We start from the raw sequence: 12,262 nt of genomic DNA, 5'->3' as shown, positions 1-12,262 counted from the left end.
AGAGCAAAAACTGGAGGGACAGTCACCATTTTCCTTGTGTAGAATACTCTTCCCATGATGCAGCTGGCAGGTGGGCACCATCTTTCCTGTGTTGAGCCCTCCACCACATGGCCAAATCTGAATCTGCATTGGCCTGGTGAACACCATTCTCTCCACCCTGGTGACTCTCTGGGATTCTGCCCCACTATAACATAAGACCGGGTCATATAACATATAACATAACATAACATAACATAACATAACATAACATAACATAATATAATATAATAATATAATAAATATAATATAACATAACATAATATAATATAGTATAATATAATATAATTAATATAATATAATACCAGGTCTTATATTAATTTTTGCTCCAAAAGATGCATTAGAGCTGACTGTCCGGCTAGGTCTTATTTTCGGGAAAACACGGTATACGTACAATGGAATATTACTCAGCCATAAAAAGAATAAAATCTTACCATTAACAACAACATTGATGCAACTAGAGGGTATTATGCAAAGTGAAATAAGTCAGACTTCTTGCATCCTATGTAACAAGAGTTGTGGGGAGCGAGTAAGGTGGTGCAGGATTAAGAAAGACAGCCAAGAATAGAGTGCAAGCAGGGCCAAGGGACTCCAGCCTCCAGAACTGAGCCCTGAATCGGGCCTACACATAGCTTTTATTAGGTGGGGAAGTAAAGGAAATAAAGCTTGTCAATCTCAAGATCTTGAATCCCATACATCATAATAGGAAACTGATTTAAGCCAATCACCCTTGTCTGCAGGCAGCAGAACCTTAAGTCTCAGGGTGTATGTACTTCCCCAAGGGACAAAACCTTTATGCATATGAATAGATGGAGAGCACATCATTGAATCTCTTCCCCTGCAGGTTGTGGGAAGGAATGCAGCCAGAGGCAGAGGCTCTCCTTAGCCAGGGGAAGGTAGAGGGCTGTGCCCACCTCTATCAACCCCATGGGTTCTCCTGTTGGTCCCCACACAGCTCTGCCTGGTTTGGGTTGCCCCCACCATGGGGAGTAGTACCCATCATTGGCTGACCAGCCATCTTTCTGGGGCCAAACAGGGAGACATAAGGTGTAAGCACAAAGGTGAAGCAAAGTCCCTGAAAGGATCCGTCTCACAGACTCTCCTTTCTTTAGGGGCAGGTACGAGGAGACAGATGGGTATGCTGCTGCATGGCAACACAGACTGAGAAACACAAATACCATATGATTTCACTAACATGTGGAATCTAAAGAATAGAATAAATGAACAAACAAAACAGAAACAGTTTCACAGATACAGAGAACAAACTGATGGTTGCCAATGGAGAGTGTGGTTGGGGAGCTACGTGGAAAAAGATGAAGAGATTAAGAAACACACATTGGCAGTTACAAAATAATCACAGGGATATAAAGTACAGCATAGAGAATACAGTCAATAATGTTGAAACACTATACACAATAGCCAAGACATGGAAACAACCAAAATGCCCATCGGTAGATGACTGGATTAAGAAACCGTGGTACATTTATACAATGGAGTATTACGCAGCCATAAAGAAGAAGGAAATTTTACCATTTACAACAATATGGATGGACCTAGAGAACATTATGCTAAGTGAAATAAGTCAGACAGAGAAAGACAAATACCATATGATCTCACTATTTAAGTGGAATCTAAAGAAAAGAATAAATCAATGAACTAATCAGAAAAAAATAATAATGTTGCAACAATTATGTATAGGGCCGAGTGGGTACTAGACTAATTGGGGGATCACTGCATAAATTATATAAATGTCTAACCACTTATGCTGTACACCTGAAACTAACATAAAATAATATTGAATGTCAACTGTAACTGAAAAAAATAATTTAAAAAAAGAAAAAAACCAGGAAAGAATAATAACATGAGAAATAAACTTGGGCACTGAGTTAGGCTAAAAGATTTGGGAACCCGTCCCAAAAATTTTAATAAAATTAAAAAAGGGTGAGTTGGGAGACCATTTATAATTGTATCAAGTTTCACTGAGGACACTAATGGGATGATATTTTTAGTCAATGAACAGAAGGTTGTAGTGAACCCAGCCTGTTTATAAGCTACTAATTACCTCTTTGTTGTGTGATTCTAGATTAATAGTAAAAATAAGACGTTCACTTCTCTTCCTATCTCTTAAACGCTATGTCTTTATCATCACCTTTACTTTAAGGTTTATGAAATGAACAGACCAAAATATATCTATCAATGGACAGCATCTTGAACACTGTGATATAAATTATCCTTGAGTTAATAATTTACTAGTTTCTAGAGCCAAGGGAGATAAAGCAAGATCTCAATATAAGTGAAATAAATTGTGTGCATATTTAAATAATTCATATTTTAATTAAAATTGCCTATGGAACACTGGATATTGCAAACTCATTTTGACCAACACCTACTTTCATCCGCTTAAAAAAGAGTCACCAGATGTAAGTGTGCAAGGTTTTTGAGGGTCCCCACGCTGTGGAAACGCAGCTCACATGCTTTCACCCTGTGCCCCGTGCTATAATTAGCTTGCGGTGTCAAGAGGAGGAACTGCACACTGAACAGCAGGTACACAGTGGGTTTTGCTGCACGAAGCATAATGAGGATTTCAGATGTAACACACTAATACTTGTTTTATTACTGTAGTCAATTGTCCGTGCATCTCAGGATTCATCTTGTGTGCATTGGTAAGTCATGTTTCTTTCATTAGCTGAAGCAATTAAAATACAGTCAGCCTTTTAAAGTACTATCTCTTTATGCTTGCTCCTTGTGTAATTCAGTTTGCAATGATTAAAATAATTTTTCAGTGGCGATGTCACAGCTTAAAGGAAAAAATATACAACACTAATGTAAGAAGCATTTGTAAACATTTTAGGAGGATATTGTTTGTTGTTCCACAACACTGTAGCAGATGGCTATAAAAAGCAGCTCAAACTCAAGAACTAGCAGAGAGACAGACCTCAGGGGACTGGGGTAAACGGATGGAAGGATAAATTTTACTCTTTTGAAAGATAATTTAAGCCTACGTCAGAAATAGCTGTTGGTCTTTTGGTGTGCATGGTTAAGGACCAAATATGGGCTAGTGTTTACAATTAATGACTCAGTCTTATTCAATCTTTTAACTATGGATCACTTCCCCTGTGCTAAATCTTTTACATAACAGCCTCTCGTTCAATCATAGAAACTGCGAGAAATTGAGACACAAAGGGATGAAATAACTTTCCCAAGAGTCTCATTGCTAGTTAGTCATGGAGCTGTGGATCCATGCCACATTCAATTCCCTTTTACCACCTAGTAGAGTGGTTAAGGAGGCAGGCTGCTGAGTTTATGTCTATGCTTCCTTACATATTAGCTATGGGATCTTGAGAACGTTACTTAAACTTCTGAGCCTCAGTTGATTGTCTATAAAGTAGAGATTGTAATAGAAACGTAGCTCGCAGTATTTTGTGAAGATTACATAAGTTAGTACGAGCCACATGCTTAGAAGCACGCCTGGCACATGGCAAGGGCTCACTAAGGATATGCTCCTATTATTACTATTCCTATGCTATACTGCCCATCCTGTATTGTCTGCTTCTCTGTTTCAGGACTGTTTCTTTGTGGTGAGCAAGATGTGGTATTATTATAATGCCTATTAGTAAATGAATGTATGTATAAAAGATCTTACAGATGATTATTTCACAGTTGTAACTTGTCATCATCAGAATCCAGATTTCATCAACTTTCTGAATATCTTTCCTAATTTGACAAGTGATTGTCTTTTTAATGCACATGGGCAATAATTTCAATAGATATATTTTTTAAAATTATTTTTCATTTCCATGGGCATGATGTGACAGTTCAGTCTTTAGCACCTAGATATATGTGACTAGACAAAAGATTTAATGGCTGATGTTTGAGCAACCATTTTAAACCAGGAAGTGGACCAAGTATTGATTATGGCAGAAAACTAGGTAGAAGGAACCTGAGTTCCCAGCGATTGTAGAGTCGCCAGGCAACCTAGGCTGCCTACCTCTAAAAATTGTTTACGTGAGAAAGAAATAAACTTGGATTTTCTTTTGTTTGCATGTGAACCCACTCTTGACTCATTCAACTTCTTTAGCATTTTGTATTATTTGTACCTGTCTCTCTTGTATGGCACTCACAATATTGCATCATATCTGACTGTAAGTATAGCTGTTGCTATACGAGATGTGAGTCCTTAGAAGTGAGAATTGTTGATTAAGCATTTGTCATGGTGCCAGACAGTAGGTTCTGAGCAACTTCTTACTGCATAAAGGCAACCTAAATCACAGTGTGTGGAAGACACCAAAAATACAGGTTCTACTGTCACTAAATCAACAGCATCCTTTTTGTGAAAGCATAAAGGTCTTCTCCATACACAGATTTATCATGCAAAACAGAAAAGGGACACAAAATTTTTGTCTGCAGCTGTTGTGCCAATTTCATTGCTGTAATTCAGAAAAACTTTGTCATAGTTAAGAGAGTAAATTCGCTTTTTTCAGGATTATTTGCTTGGAAACTCCATTTGGCTGAAGAAAACTCTGGTCTGAGAAGATGATCTGGTCTGAGAAGATGACTTAGGAAGGGTGACTGGTGGCCGTGAGGGAGTAGAGGCCCTTAGCACTGTCACATGACTCTTACATCTGATCCGAGTTATGGGATCTGATTATGAGAATTATGAGAGTTAGCCTATGACCTAGGTTTAACTGCTTGTCGTCTATTTCTACACTTAGTCTAAGTTCATATCCAGAGTTATTTTCCAGAGTGTTCATCACTTGAAATAAATATGTATTACTATGAACCATAGGCTTCAAAGTAGCAGGAACAGGAAATTTTCAACCTTGAAAGCAATGTTTTAGCAGAAGGTACCACTTTGGGAAGTATAGGCCTTGGGGTTTTACTTGTTTGTTTTAGAAAAAAGCAATCAACTGAGGGAAAACTGAGTATCCTGGACATGAGGACTCTATTGATTTATCCATTCCCTGCTATGATCCCATGACTCTTTGGTAATGCCAAAGATCTGAAATCAATACATAAACTCTATAAAAAGCATCACTTCTTTATTGAACTCAGTTAAATTTCCCAACATCATTGGCATCATGAAGCTCTTCAGAAGGTTTTGAGTGGGAGAGAAAAAGGGTTTGTCTGAGTTTAAGAGCCTACTTTGCCTACTTCAGAAGAAAAAAATAATCTTTTTTGAGATATAAGCATTACACTGATTTTGCTGTAAAATCTTAAATGGCAATGAAAGATGAGCCATATAATTTTTCTCAAATTCACACTTGTCCAATGGTGAGAATCCTTTCATACCGCTTCCTCTGAATCAGGGCCACTTTATCCAAAGGGCAGGGAAAAGTAGAATTATTGAATACATAAGAGCAGCTGTAGAAAATGCCCTCACTGGCTTTCTGAGACCCAAGACCAATTGGAAAACATACGTTCCTCTGATGTCAGAGTCATTTAACTCACCCGAAGGTTGAGTGTTTTGCATAACCACGTGTTGGCCAGTTTAAAAGCTAGTTCACTAGTACTACACAGCAGTACAGTTAGAACTAATACACTCCAGATATTTTATATATTGGGAATAGGAATTTTGTCTGCAGAAAGCAATGCAAATGTCGTTGACACAACTTAATCATGGGGCATAATTATTAAAACAACAAGGCATGGCTACATCATTATAAGGTGAGTGAGATTCCTTACCAGAATCACTTATCATTTAAGTTATTTTCACAGTTATAAAATATTAGCCATCAATAAAGAAGGGAGGGACAGAAAAAATCTTCAGAGAGATGTTATAACCCCCTTGATTTTAAAGACCTTCGGACAGAAAGTCATGTTTAGAAAAATCTGATTCCTTAATGATGCAGTTGGCCATTGGATCCTCAGGGAAGCAGCAGCATGGCTGCTGTCATTAACATTTGTCTCTGAGAAAGTCTAGGGACTTGGGGGGCATAAATTCCATCTGTGGCTCTGTCCAACCCTGGATTGTAGCGATTGAGCAAGTCCTTTCCTTTCTCTATTCCCTGTCTGGGTCTGCCCCCTGCCCCCCAAAGGAGAGAAAGAGAGAGAAAATAAGGAAGAATGGGTAGAGGAAGAACAATAATATTAATATAGAGGCAAAATTCTCATTTTATACCCCAAGTTTTATATTTTTCATCTACATAGGAGATCGAATGCTGAACGTACTGAAATGCAGGACCACATCCCGCACCTGCACAGAAATACTATATACTAGAGGTGCTATGTACTAAGATGTGGTGAGAGTTGCAAAAAATGGTAGAATTATGGGTAACATCAAACTCCTGGTGTACAGGAGGAGCCTGTGTCCCATTAAGACACTAGAACAGTTTTGGCGACCTTGAACCCAGAAGTATTTGTATAACAACCCAGTCAAATGGTAGCACTCCAACCTGAATCGACAGTTTCAAAATTTGTGACCAATCTGAACTTAACCCCAATGCATAGAAACTCATGAACATTTTGCATTGAAATGGCCAGATATCGTTCCACCGAGATGTTTTTGAGTTACAGTCCACTCAAAAAGAGTTTGTACAGGATTTGACCTGAAATTCTAAGGAACATTTGGAATGGGTATGAAGTAATTCTTCATGAAATCAATTCAAAGAGAAAATTGCCAGAAATCACATGACTTCTTTTTATGAGACAAAGCCAAAAATGTTTTGACACTTGTTAAAAATAAGACAACAGACCCAAAATGGAGTCACTGATGCTAAGCCACCATGTCACCAAACTGAGACTTAATTATAGTTTTGGTCTCCCCATAAATGGCATCATAAACCAGTTGATCAGGAATCTCCCGATCAACATTAGGTAATCTGCCTGATAGACACCTGCCATCGCCTAAAGGAAAGTAACTTGCAATATCCAATCACTTTTTTTCCTAATGATCCTTTCTCATTCCCGATCCCTTCTCTCTTGTGTACAGCTCCTCAGAGCTCCTTTCTATCCGCTAGATTGGATGCTGCCCAATTCAAATTGATTTTTGTTCAAATAAACTCTGAAATTTTTTAATATACCTCAGTTTATCTTTTAACACAATAAATTATTATTTACTCAACTGATGACTTACTCTTGCCAGAATGGTTACTTTCCTTTCTTTTTTTTTTCAACTCAATGTTTAGTCATAAAGTTGTTGAATCTTTTGGGATTTATCCCTATAAGTTGGTAACTAGATCTGAATTGTGTTAATAGATACGGTAAAACCTTGGAACTTGACTCTGGAGGATATGTTCTATTTGTTTATTCTAAAAATGCTAATGACTATAACAATTATTACTGGTAGGAAAACAGCTTCAACACTAACAAACTGGTTGCTACTAAAGTACCGAGTTCCCTGTTTTTGAGAAATCTGCTGAGGGATAAACTTTGTATTCTAAGTCGGTTTTCCACAGTTGAGAAGGACCCTTCCTCTCTTCTCTTTTCTCACTTCAACTTCCTCCACCAAAAAAATTCCTTTTGGCAATTTATTTCTTTGAGTTAACAAGATGCTCCTAAGGATAATGAGAAGATTCTAAGGACAAACTTGCTTTTATTGATATTACATATATAATAATTTTATCTAATGTTCATTTACTCTGGCAATATTAGAAAATCTGGCAGGGGTCTAAACTGGCCCCCATGATTCCAGCTCTCTGGTGTACAAGCCTGAATAATCTCTTCATTCTCCTTAAGTATGGGCAAAACAAAACCAGTGAATATGATGGGATATCATATCCATGGTTGAGTAACTAATCAGATGGCTATGAGTTAATAAAAAAGGCAACTATCCTGGGTTGGCCTGACCTAATCAGAAGATGCTTTAAAAGAATGTCAGAGAGACATTCTCCCATTGGCCTAGAAGAAAGAAAACTGCCATGTTGTAACAGGAGGGTGGTCTCTAGAAACTAAGAACTGTCTCCAGCCAACAGTTTGCAAGGAGAAAGGGACCTCAGTCATACAACTATACAGAAATGAATCTTCCAACAACCAGTGAGCTTGCAAGGGCATTACAAGTCTCAGTAAACACCTTGATTTCAGCTTGGTGACCATCTGAACAGCAGGCCAATGTAATTTGTATCTAGACTCTTAACCCTCAGAAACTGTGAGATAATAAATTTGTATTGTAAGCCACTAAGTTTTTGGTAATTTGTTATGCAGCAACAGAAGACTAACAGGCTGACAAACACATGTAAAAGTCATTCAGTCAACAGAATCTGTTAGCTGATCTCACGATAAATGACTCTACATTACTGGAAGAACAAGCAAAAATTCGATACAATATTCAATACTGTCTTCTTTTCTTTCTACAATTATAACATTTGGCATAAGTGTCTAGAGAAAAATGCTTTCATTTTTTTCCCTGTTATCCTCTTCCTGGAACCACATACTCAACTTCAGAAAGTAAATCATGGGACGATTCTTTGATAATAAGGTAGTTAAAGTCAATATTCTATGAAAAGAATATATGCAACTAATCATTTTGATTAGCTGAAGAAATTTCTCTTTTATACATACGGTATCTCCTCAAACATAATCAGAATTTGGTCAATTTAAAAACAAAAATGTGTTTACGAATAGAGAAGCACATCGGATCCAGTTATATCCATAGATTATATTAACATTCTCATCACTGAAGTATTTATTTGTTTTTCATTTTGTAAAAATAGCAATAGTAGCAGCAGCATCTTTTATGGGAAATTTGCTTAATTGTTTTCTCTCTACTGAGACTAAGAGGAAAAAGACTGAAGCTAAATGAGAAGGTAGCCTCCTGTAAGGGAATGGCCTGGATGTTAGGAAATCTAGGTTCTATGACCTATTTTGACATTAATTAGTTCATGATTTTAAACATATAATTTTCTTTTTCTAGGTCTACGTTTCCTCATATATAAAAAGAAAGAGAACAATGAGCTCACCATAGTTCATGGTATTTAAAACCTTAGGGAATCCCAAATGAACATACTGTGAAAACAAAGATCGTGAATGGAGAGGTGCAGGTGGGAAACAGAGCAGGCAGGCTCTACTAGGTCTCCACATCCACTCCCACACAGATTAGTTATTCTCTGCGTCACACACATGGGCTCTATGGAGGATTTCATATCAACAAAATTTGTCATAATTTTAAGACAAAAATGTTGAAAGAACTTGGATAGATAGTCTGCAAGATCTTTCCCAGCAAAGACCTTATGAGTCTCTCAGAAGAAATAACCAAGAAAATGAGTATATGGTCGTCCTTTCTTCTGATCATCACTCTGGATCTCAGATTCTGCTGAACTAGGGATACATTTTTCCTAAGGAAGACTGGATGTCCCATTATCCACCTGGCATTTCAGCTTTCCTTGTTGTGCAGATGTTCTCCTTTATTTTTCCTTGTGGTAGTACATTCCATAAACAACCCATACTCAGAACAACCAAGATGCTCCACTATTATACTTATTTCATTTAAGTTTAGCTGTATCAGTAAAACCAATTCATTGGGTGTGATAAAAATGTACTATATTGTAAAGCTGCTAATATAAAGAAATATAAAAATAAAAAAATTAAAAAAGTTTTCCTGTCCTTCTGCCCTATTCTTGGTTCTGGTCCCTAAATTTATGTTTGATGCTGGGCTAAGACCAGTCCCACCAACAATCAGAGCAATTCCTTAGTACTCTAGGAAGTTGCATAGACTATTGAAGACGGTGGGAACTTCTGGATATGGGGAGAGTGGAAGAAAGACTTCAAGAAATGTATAGTTTTTAGAAATTAGTTATGTCAACCATTAGGGAGTAAAGATAATAATTTTGTGTTATTCTTGCCATACTCAACTCCACTCCTATCCTGATGTAATACTATACTACCAAGGCAAATATTTTCTGGCCCTTCTGCTGAATAGTAGCACAATCTCATGTTTACAAATATCGCTGATCAATTTTAACAGAAACCACATTATTATAATGATAATGACTGCTTTTGCCAATACTTGTTGAACTGCTGTGTGCCAGAAACTGCTTAATACGTTACTACTATCACTTCATTTAATTGAAACAACCTCCTGTGGGGTAGGTATTATTTTCTCCAGTTTACAAATGAGAAAACTGAGGATCAAGGGAAATTCTTTCACTTGCTCAAGTTACATAGCTAATAAGTGACAAGCCCATATCTGTCTGACTCCTAGCACTTAACCACAAGCTATTAGAATCTGATCTGCTGGGAACAAAAGCCAAGACATTTATTTTGGGGCACCCTCATCCCCAGCACAAAACCTTGCACAACAAATGGCATTCAAAAATATTTGTTATTGAAAGAACAATCCTTATTACTCTTGGAACTGAATTGAAACTGAACCTATTGGCAGGTATGCAAATATTAATACATTGCTCAGTGGAGCTGAACTTTACTTGTTACTATGATGATAGAGCAAAACACATAGAAAAGATTGATTTTAATTGATATGATCTCTTTTCTAAATGATTTATGAACATGGGACCACTCTCTTCTCTATATGGAAATTCCTAATTCTCTAGAATGCACAAGTATCTAAAAACTACCAAAGCAATAGATCTAAAAAAATAGATATAGCTTAACCCATATTAATATTAATGTATATAATCTCTCCTCTAAATGAATTTGTTGTTATGGGACCATGGTCTTCTCTATATGGAAACTTCTAATCCTCTAGAATACAACAATATTTAAAGAAGGAAATTAAAGGCATGAATCTAAAATAATGACTGATACAGCCTGGGTTAGTTTGGGATTCATGCTAAAAAAAAAACAACATCTAGCTCATTAGCAATAGCAGCTTGATCTATTCTCTCAACTTAGTAAGTGTTACATATGGTATTGGCTGTATTTTCCAAACCCTGAATTGGGGTACATGACATAGAATTGCTAGGGAATATCCAGAACATATGGTCGTCATCATATTAGGGCCACTGAAGATACTTTGGAGTTACTCTTCCTACAGCACATATGTGTTTCAGAGAATTACCTCTTTTTTTCCCAAAAATATAGCCCGAATCTACCAGAAGCCTTTGAGAACTAAAGTTAATTATATACCCAGGTAGGTGGGCCAGCAAGGAAGCTCAGAAAACAGCTTGATAATATAAGAAATCAACCCTTCAACCATTTTTAGTTTAGAGAAGCCACATCAAACCTTAATGAGAAACCACATGTAGTGGTAAATTCTGGCATTTAATTTTATGATTATTTACAGCCATTCTGGTGCATAGCATATGGCATAGAGTTGCCTTTTTAAAAGTAGCACAAAAAATAAGCTAGAATGGATTAAATACATAGCAATCTAGTTTTACTCCTCTTGATAAAGAGATGAGAGACGTATTTAATTAAACTAAGAAACAAAAAAGATAAAATGGTATGAATTGTGGGTAATAATTCATGCTTTTGGAACTGCTTGGCATTATGCCTTAGGAAAGAAAAACTGGTAACAAATATTAACGAAGTAACAGAAGTTCCAAAGTAAATTATTCTTAGGTGAATGTCCTATAGCCTGCTAAAAAGCTTCATTCTTTTAATTCTGTACTCATTCATCATTCTAATAAAATTCTATGAAATACATTATAAAACCTTTCACCTATTTGGTTTTTAAACTATTTTCTGACGTCTCATAGAAGACTTTGGCAATAGTGGCAACATTAAGCTTCATTTTTTTCTCCCCAAGAATAATATCTTTACTCGTCCATATCCCTGTGTATAAACCTAACAAATCTGAGTAAATTTACCTCCTCAATCAACTATTATGGTATGTTTCATTAAATAGGAAGATGTATAATCAGATGGCATTTGATGTAGTTAAAAAAAAAAAAAAAAAAAAAGCAGAAGAGTTTCAGGTAAAAGATGGCCGACCAGGGATTAACCTCTCTTTCCATCCCAAAACCTGATTTTGTTTGACTCTTAAGTCACAACATACAAGTTCTTTTTACATATCTGGGAAGCCCTACAGTGTGAAGCTGGATGTTCAGAGAGGAAGAGGTGAGTCCAACATGTCTTTGTCTTACATCTTACATTTCCTTTCTATTGGTAACTTTGGTAAAAAGGAAAAAAAAAAAAAGCACATAGATTTGGAAATGATTGAGATTATCCAGGAATTCAGTATTATTGCCAATTCATGCAAAGAATCCTTGAGAAGTGTTTCAAAATATCATCTGTGTTTATGCCCTAAACAGACAGAATCTATTGTTACAGTCATCACCTGAGATGCTCTCTTCAGATGCTCTCTTCAACTTGAAAGAAAATTCATTTGAGA

General features: G+C 36.6%; 1 long non-coding RNA gene across 1 annotated transcript; it reads left to right on the top strand.

Moving 5' to 3' along the window:
- The first annotated feature begins 2,578 nt into the window (after positions 1–2,578).
- LOC308508330 lies at positions 2,579–9,583 on the top strand. The gene is made up of 3 exons (XR_013995012.1): positions 2,579–2,699; positions 4,518–5,700; positions 8,885–9,583. It is a non-coding gene; the product is annotated as an uncharacterized lncRNA (long non-coding RNA).
- Positions 9,584–12,262: the final 2,679 nt, after the last annotated feature.

Source organism: Rhinolophus hipposideros, assembly GCF_964194185.1.
Source record: "Rhinolophus hipposideros genome assembly, chromosome: 15".
NCBI classification, from domain to species: domain Eukaryota; kingdom Metazoa; phylum Chordata; class Mammalia; order Chiroptera; family Rhinolophidae; genus Rhinolophus; species Rhinolophus hipposideros.
Note: the sequence above shows the minus strand (reverse complement) of the source record. Positions and strands in the feature narration are given on the sequence as shown.